The 8,753-nt window shown below is 50.6% G+C and overlaps 1 pseudogene; it reads left to right on the forward strand.

Moving 5' to 3' along the window:
• The first annotated feature begins 432 nt into the window (after positions 1–432).
• LOC122458497 lies at positions 433–1,682 on the forward strand (annotated as a pseudogene).
• Positions 1,683–8,753: the final 7,071 nt, after the last annotated feature.

An 8,753-nucleotide genomic window follows, 5' to 3' on the forward strand; every position in this document is an offset into this window, starting at 1 on the left:
GATTTTGTTACTAGAATTTCCAAGGTATCCTTCCCCCTGGTGTCGAGGGATTGAAAGAACCCGGCCTCCGCTGGGCTGGTGCAGCTGGGTCTCCAGCTGTCTCACTGCACCACAGCGATCTTCTGCTTACTTTGCCCAGCCCAGATTCTGAGTCTTCCGTTCTATTGCAAAGTGCCCTGACACCCTTGCAATTGAAGGTGTCCGCTAGTTTCTGTTACCCGTTGTCTCCCACCCAGCTACCTAGGAGGTCATTTGCAGGAGTTGTGTTGGTGTTTTTTTAACCCTTTTTATTAGAAGAATTTTCTTCCTCTTGCATTGGCTTTGGGAGTTTGGCTCACACTGTCTTATTGGGTTCCCATCCCGCTTAGGAGAGACGGTGAAAAAGGAGGGGGGGTGAGAGAAAACCACCCCTGGAAATACAGCAGAGGGAACATGAACGGAGCTGAGGAGCAGCGCCCGGAGGAAGGGTCTGAGACTCTGGAGCCGCAAACAATCCCACTGGGAGGTGGTGAAGAGACAGTTTTCCAGAGTCCAAGCCAGGGAAGAACCTATAAGAGGCGGCGCAGGTTGCAAACACCCAAGAGAATCCCAGCAGAGAAGGGGCTGGACAGTCCAAGGGAGAGCGAAAAGGGCTCCAGGAAGCACATGGAGTCCTCTTCAGAGGTGGGAGCCAAGGCCTCTAGGAAGGTGCCCAGTTGCTCGGCCTGTGAGCAGAGCTTGAAGGGGAAGATCTTCTTTCAAAGTCTGGGCACCTTTTATGGTCAGAAGAAGCCGCATGAATGTTGGAAATGTGGGAAAAGCTTCCTGCGGAAGAAGGATCTGGCCAGACATCAAGGAGTCCATACTGGAGACAGATTCTACAGCTGCCTGGACTGCAGGAGAAGCTTCAGCCAAATGGCAGGGCTTACGAGACACCAGAAGACGCACTCGGGGGATCGGCCCTTTCCTTGCATGGACTGTGGAAAAAGCTTTTGTCTGAGACAGGAGCTTACGAGCCACCAGAGAACCCACACGGGAGAGAGACCCTTCCTGTGCTCCTAGTGCGAGAAGCGATTTAGCCAGCTGGCGCATCTCGTCGCCCACCAGAGAACCCATGCGGCAGAGAGGCCCTACCCCTGTGGGACCTGTGAGAAATGCTTCAAGCAGAGCCAAGACCTCAGAAAGCACCAGTGCATCCACACGGGAGAGCGACCTTACCCCTGCACTGAGTGCGGGAAATGCTTCAACCACGTCTCGAACCTCAATGCCCACCGGAAGATGCACATGGGTGCCAGGCCCCACACCTGCAAGGAGTGTGGGAAAGGTTTCCGCAAGAGACAGGATCTTCTGCGACATGGGAGGATCCACATGGGAGAAAGCCCCTTTGCCTGCGGCCTCTGTGAGAAGAGCTTCTGGCAGAAGAAGGATCTGAACAGACATCGGAGTGTCCACACAGGAGAGAGGCCCCACCCCTGTCCTGAATGTGGGAAAAGCTTCCGGCTCAAGCATGCTCTGGTACAACACCAGGCAACTCACCCACGGCTCAGCCCCTAGAAACGGGACAGCCTCCCACATCGCAGAGAATCCCGGGAAGGCAGAGTCTGCATTGCCCAATCCTTCTGCAGCTGACCGGGGAGCACTGACTGCATGAGGGCCTTTTGCCAGTTTCTTTGTGTGTTAGAAGTTTATAGCTTATAGTTCAGTACAGGGTGGTTACGGGGAATATCAGTCCAGGATGTACTGGGGAGTTTGACTTTTCTACTCTGAAAAGACATGGAACAATAGTGGGAGTTGGGAGGGGAGATGGGGGATGTAGGTAGATGCCCATTCTGTGGGTCAATCCAAAAGTGGTTCTGGGGATGTGGGGGAAGGGCAAGTGTCAGCCAGGACTGCCAGCGACAGACCCTCTTGGGCATGGTGTGGGTGCTCCAGGGGTCTGAGCTGAAAGCGGCTCTGTCAGCCTCTGGTATTTCAATGGCTGTTTCTTCCCAGTTCATTTTACAGACTAGCTCTAACATTCCCTCTGTTTACTCTTGCATGGTGGCTGGGTTTTCCCATTGCCCTGCACCAAGGTTACCTGGTACAAAGGCATGTTTTGACCTCAGTCAAAATGAATAATATGAATTCAGCCATCTCCCAATGTGGGTGGGCGGGCATCTTAACCCTGTCCACACAACCAGGGCAGTGAGAACAGGAGCATGTTTCTCTTTCTTATATGAGGGATGCCTGTTTTCACCCAGGATTGTACATCAGGTTTGAGCCACTCCCTGGTGGCGCTTTGTTCATTGTTGGCAGTTGCCTGAATATCAATTAAAAGAAAGTTGGAAAAAAAATTGGAACCAGGTACCAGTTCATTTGTTTTTTGTCGTACTTCCCAGGCTGTTGGTTTATAATTCTAGGAACGTTGGGCTGGAAGGGACTTGAGAAGTCATCAAGTCCAGTCCCCAGCAGTGCTGTGGCAGGACCATCCTTGACAGGTGTTTGTCCAACCTGTTTTTAAAAACCAGCAGTCACGGGGATTCCACAACCCCCCTTGGATGCCCACAGCAGAGCTTAACTATCTTTAGAGTTAGAAAGATTTTCCTAATATCAAACCTAAATCTCCCTTGCTGCAGATTAAACCCATGACTTCTTGTCCTACCTTCAGCGGGCACAGAGAACAATCGAACACTGTTCTCTTTATAACAGCCCTTAACACATCTGAAGACTGTTATCAGGTCCCCCCCGTCAGTCTTATTATCTCAAGACTAAACATGCCCAGTTTGTTAACCTTTCCTCATAGGGCAGGTTTCTAAACCCTTTATCATTTTTGTTGCTCTCCTCTTGACTCTCCTATTTGTCCACATCTTTCCTAAAGTGTGGGACCCAGAATTGGATGCAGTTCTCCAGCTGAGGTCTCACCTGTGCCAAGCAGAGTGGGACAATGACCTCCCGTGTTTTACCTATGACACTCCTGTTAATACACCCCAGAATGATATTAGCCTTTTTGCAGCTGTGTCATATTGTTGACTTATAGTCAATGTGTGATCCCCTGTAACCCCCAGCTCCTTCTCACCTTGCCAGTTATTCCCCATTTTATAGCTGTGCTTTTGATTTTTCCTAAGTGAAGTACTTTACACTTGTCTGTATTGAATTTCATCTTGTTGAATTCAGACCAACTCTCCAATTTATCAAGGCCAGTTTTGAATTCTAATCCTCTTCTCTAAAGTGCTTGCAACCCCTCCCAGCTTGGTGTCATTTGTATATTTTATATTTTATATACTCTCCACTCCATTATCCAAGTCATTAATGACAATATTGAATAGCATCAGAACCACTGTGGAACCCCTGTGGGACCGCACTAGATATGTCCTCTCAGTTTAATAGTGAGTCATTGATAACTGCTCTTTGAGTACAGTCTTTTAACCAGTTGTGCACCCACCTTATAGTAATTTTATCTAGATCACATTTCCTTAGTTTGCGTATGAGAATGTCCACACACAGGTGGGCCATTCCCCAGGCTTTACTTTGGTTCAGGCTTCAGGCCTCAGACTGGGCCTTTGATACAAGAATTTATGTTTCAGGGCCTCCTCTTACTACAGTTAAGACATTTAGATGAACATGCTTGACTTGAATGTGTATGTAAATGCAACCGCAACAAAAAATACTGTTAAAAGTTGTTGAAATGGCCATGTCAGTCCAGTTGATTAATTATTGCCTTTCCGAAAACACACTAAACTGGTCCTTCCATGTGTCCAATTTCTAAGCAATCCTTCCTGAGCTGCAACCAACTCTGATAACATTTGATCCATTCCAAAATCTGGGGACCGACACAATCAGGTTTCAGATCAGGAGATGGATTCTGGCAGGAGTGGGTGGGTGAGCTTCTGTGGCCTGCAACGTGCAGGAGGTCAGACTAGCTGATCACGATGGTCTGACCTTAAAGTCTATGAGTCTATGAGGACTGATAGATAAACTCCTTATGGCTAAGGAGAAAGGACAAATTCCCAGTGATTAAACTGTTGGACCTATCAGCTGCCTGCTACACCAGTGGTCACAAGAATGCTTGTGCATCTTTCAGCAAGAGCAGGTTTTAAGCTGCTGCAAACGCAGTGTTGTCAACTCTTGCAATTTTATCACAAGTTTCATGATGTTTGTGGTTTTCTTAAAGCCTCCCTCCTGGTTGAGACTCGGGTGTGGCCATCACAGGTGCTGTGTGTGCACTGCTGGTGACTGCAGAACGCGGTGACTCAGTGTGGGAACTCGATGGAATAATGGATTGTGGGATTCCTGATAGTCTTTGTTTCATTCCATATGGTGACTTTAACCTTGTTGTTCCCTCATTAGAGCAGTTGACTCTGGGCCTGCTCCAAAGCTGCTAGAAATCAGTAACAGCCTTTCCACTAAAAAAGAAAAGGAGTACTTGTGGCACCTTAGAGACTAACAAATTTATTTGAGCATAAGCTTTCGTGAGCTACAGCTCCACTGATTTCAACAGCCCTCCGAGAGCAGCTTCGGGAACAAGCAACTTTTAAAATAAGTTTCTGAAACTGGTTAAAAAAATCGTAAGCCCAGGTAGTTTTGAACTGATTCCCTAAGGTGGCTGTAAATGTTCTCAGTTAATCTTTATTAAATAAATTACACTTAAAGTCCATCCTTCCCCAGGCCTGTCCATCCCAAATGCTATGGCTCAAATATCTTCCCTTTCCACCACTCCGATCCTGTCGATCTCACTCCTAGAATCTCTGCAGTGGCTTTCCCACTGGGGAACCTGGCATCATGGATGCTGGCTCAGCACCTTCATGCTGTTAGCATTTCATCCTCACTGACTCCTTACTGGGGGAATGGGGATTTCATGGGACAGCGTGGGAGCATCAGCAATAGGAATACACAACACCTGTGGCACAAGAGAAAAACCTATAGTGTGAAACTAGTTTACAATTGACTACAGAGCAGGCTATGAGTGCAATTTGTCCTCCTCGTTCCCATCAACAGGGCGCCCAGTTTCCAGACTGGATATTTTATCCCGGCTGGACCGAAGGGAAGAGCTGTGTGTCAGGGATTATCAGGGCACAAGGGGAAAATTCGTTGTAGCAGCTTCCCAGACGAGCGAGAAAAATACAAACTGTTGAGGAAATAGCAGGGCACTGACAGGTTGGATAAAATTTTTGCAATCTCATTAATTGAGGTCTGTCACTATTCGCTTTAATCTTCTAGTAAATGGCAACCGTGCAAGTTGTCTTTTGACCCACTTTCTACCATGTGCTGGACAGGTCCCTGTTTGGAGAAACCCAAGAGCTGGGATCTGATGTAACTGACTTATCAACTAAACTTATCAAGGACTTATCAACTCCTTGTTGCCAAGAAGGCCAATGGCATTTTGGGATGTATAAGTAGGGGCATAGCGAGCAGATCGAGGGACGTGATCGTTCCCCTCTATTCGACACTGGTGAGGCCTCATCTGGAGTACTGTGTCCAGTTTTGGGCCCCACACTACAAGAAGGATGTGGATAAATTGGAAAGAGTACAGCGAAGGGCAACAAAAATGATTAGGGGTCTAGAGCACATGACTTATGAGGAGAGGCTGAGGGAGCTGGGATTGTTTAGTCTGCAGAAGAGAAGAATGAGGGGGGATTTGATAGCTGCTTTCAACTACCTGAAAGGGGGTTTCAAAAAGGATGGCTCTAGACTGTTCTCAATGGTAGCAGATGACAGAACGAGGAGTAATGGTCTCAAGTTGCAATGGGGGAGGTTTAGATTGGATATTAGGAAAAACTTTTTCACTAAGAGGGTGGTGAAACACTGGAATGCGTTACCTAGGGAGGTGGTAGAATCTCCTTCCTTAGAGGTTTTTAAGGTCAGGCTTGACAAAGCCCTGGCTAGGATGATTTAACTGGGACTTGGTCCTGCTTTGAGCAGGGGGTTGGACTAGATGACCTTCTGGGGTCCCTTCCAACCCTGATATTCTATGATTCTATGATTCTATGATTCTATCCTTGGAGATGGAAAATGCATTACCTGTATGCTGGCACTTTGGGGCACAGGTGTTGTACTGCCCACCAATGAGGCAGTTTGGGATTCTGAACAAAGGGGTGGGTCTGATTTGGGAAGGGCAGGGATTTGCACTGGCCCTTTCATGCCCAGCTCACAGTTAGGGGCCCGTCACAGCCAACTTCTTTATTCTCTTGCCTGTGAGAAGCAGCAGCTGGGGGAGAGGAGCAGCTCCCTGCCCCCATACACACCTGAATTCAGATCCTCTGCAGAGGGGCCTTCCCAGCTCCAAAGAGCAAGGCAGCTTTGCTCTGGTTCAGGTTGTCCGCAAGGCGCAGGATGGCCTCATGCTCAGCCCCCCAACTCTGCAACCACCAGGAATTCTTCCTGTGTCACTGAGCCATGTGTTACTGTATTAACTCACCCTGCAGGGAATTCAGGAGAGGCAGGAAAAGACTGACACTGGGAACTGGGACACACACCAGAAAAGACAGCCATGGGAAGTCAATCGGTGGTAAATTGGCACCACATAGCAACTCCCCGGAGGAGGTGAGATGAGTCACCCCACCCCACACACACCCCATGAACTTGTGTCACCATGCAGGCGTGTCCCTCTTCTCTGCTCAGCGCCTGCTCCCCTTCTGGCAGGCACCCCGCACTCTCCGGTGCTATGGATACTCAGGGAGAGACCCACGGGGCTTGTGCCGCTAACACTGCTGGGCCCAAGGAGAGGAGACCACGTGCTGGTGTGCAGGCTTCTCCCACTCCCACTTTTCTGAGTTGGCCCCGACTCTGTGCCCTCCTTGTGACCTTCCTTCCGTGTAGGCACCTGCGCTTTCCTCTTCAGAGCACCTCATGTTTACAGACATTCACTGAGCATCTTTGCCAAACCTCTTGTTACTAGGCTACCTGTTTGCCTTCCTTTTCAAACCCTGCCCTTTCCTTTTGGCACAAACCCCTGCCTCCTGGAGTCCCTGCCTTCCTCCCCCATCTCCCGCCTGCTGTAACTCCGTCGCCTTCGGCGTGACACCGAGCAGACCTGGGCCCGTTCCACGGGCAGCGTGGTGCAGTCTCAGGCCTCCCGAGCTGAGCGCTATTCTGGGCTGGATGTGGGTCTCCGGCATCCCGCTGCAGTCCCAGCCGGAGGATGCTGCTGGCTTGGTTAGCACAGGGGGAGGCAGGTGTCTTGCAGGAGCACTGACTCCACACACAATTCAGCCTCCCCTGGGTTTTCTCTGCCAGGACAGCGTGTGACTGTACCAGGCCCATCTGTTTGCAAAGCGCTTGGGGCCCGTCTGTGGGGAAGACGCCAAGTTACCCGCTGTCCGGTAGAGATAAGGGCAAGCTCCAGACTGTACCATCACCTGTAGCAAGAGCCTGTGGAAATGAAGGCGACTCTGCTGGAGAGTGGAGCCCACATGCCTCCTTTCCACCTCCGCGCGCCCCACTCCAAAGCCGCAGGGCTTTCCCCACCCCCTTGCACTCTCACCCACATTCCCTTCACAGCTTCCGGGGAGACCTGTCCTCCCCCCCACTCACTGAGTGTCAATGGCCAGCACATGCCCTTTTCCAGAACCCAGAGCTGTGGGCCTAGCTGAGCCCCACTCCCAGGGCGTAAATTTTCATAGAGCAGAGGTTCTCAAACTGTGGTCCGGGGACCACCAGTGGTCTGCGAGCTCCATCCAGGTGGTCCACGGATAGTTCCCTTGAAGGTGGGCGGCTGCACACAAGAAAATGAAGGGCCACCCACCTAATTAGTGGAGTGTGCAGGAGTGGCTCCACTAATTAGGTGCCTGGACCCTGGAGAAGGCGCACATGTAAAGTGAGGTGGTGGCCTTGGCGGAATAGGGGCTAGGTTGGAGGGGGCAGTGTGGTGAGAAGAGGGGGTGGGGGGAATTTGGGATGTGCAGGGCTGTGGCAGCCAGAGAAAGAGGTGACTTTCCCTAGCTCCAGGGCTGTGGCTGCCGAGGAGAGACGGCCCTTCTTCCTGCCCCAGCTTGGAGGCTGCCGCGGTGGGGGAGACACCCCCCTCCTTCCCAGCCCCAGCTCAGCAGCTGCCGTGGCAGGGAAGAGAGGGCACATCCATCACATTAGAAAGGTAAGACTACTGATATTAAAATATGAGTTGTGTGCTTTTATTTGTAGAACAAAAAAAGTTAATTTTTTTTATATAGCGCTTTTATCCAAAGCGCTTTACAATAGCTAGCTCATGGTACAAACAATATTTGGAAAGATCATTAAGTGGTCCGCTGAGACCCTCAGCAATTTTCAAGTGACCAGCGAAAAAAAAAGTTTGAGAACCTCTGTCATAGAGTATTTCCCAGAGCCCCCTCCCATCAATACTATACAAACTCCAGGGTACAGTGGGGCTGGGGGGCTCCAGGATTCAGCTGCTAGGCTTGGAGGGGGGAACTCAGGGCTTCTGCTTTGCGGTGGGGTGGTGGACCTCGGGGCTCTGGGATTCATCTGTGGGGAGGGGGGTCTCAGGGCTTCAGCTCTGCAGGAGGTGCCAGGGCTTGGGACTTTGGCCCCACAGGTTTGGAATATTTACCGGATGTCTGCTCCGGACAGCTCCGGCTGAAGTGAAGGGCTGCCCATTCCCCACATCGCCAGCTCCCTGCGCGCACCCTGCCCTGGGGGAGCTGCTGACTGTTTCCATCTCTCTCCCGAAACAGGCTGTTTGTTCAGTCAGCTCTGCCCTGGTTCGCTCACAGGAATGGCTCTCCCTTAGTGGGGGGAGCCGGCTGGATGAGTCAACGGCCTATCTGGAGCAGGAAGGTAAATGTGTAACGACAGGCAGGAGC

This window comes from Dermochelys coriacea, chromosome 2 (assembly GCF_009764565.3).
Source record: "Dermochelys coriacea isolate rDerCor1 chromosome 2, rDerCor1.pri.v4, whole genome shotgun sequence".
NCBI lineage: Eukaryota > Metazoa > Chordata > Testudines > Dermochelyidae > Dermochelys > Dermochelys coriacea.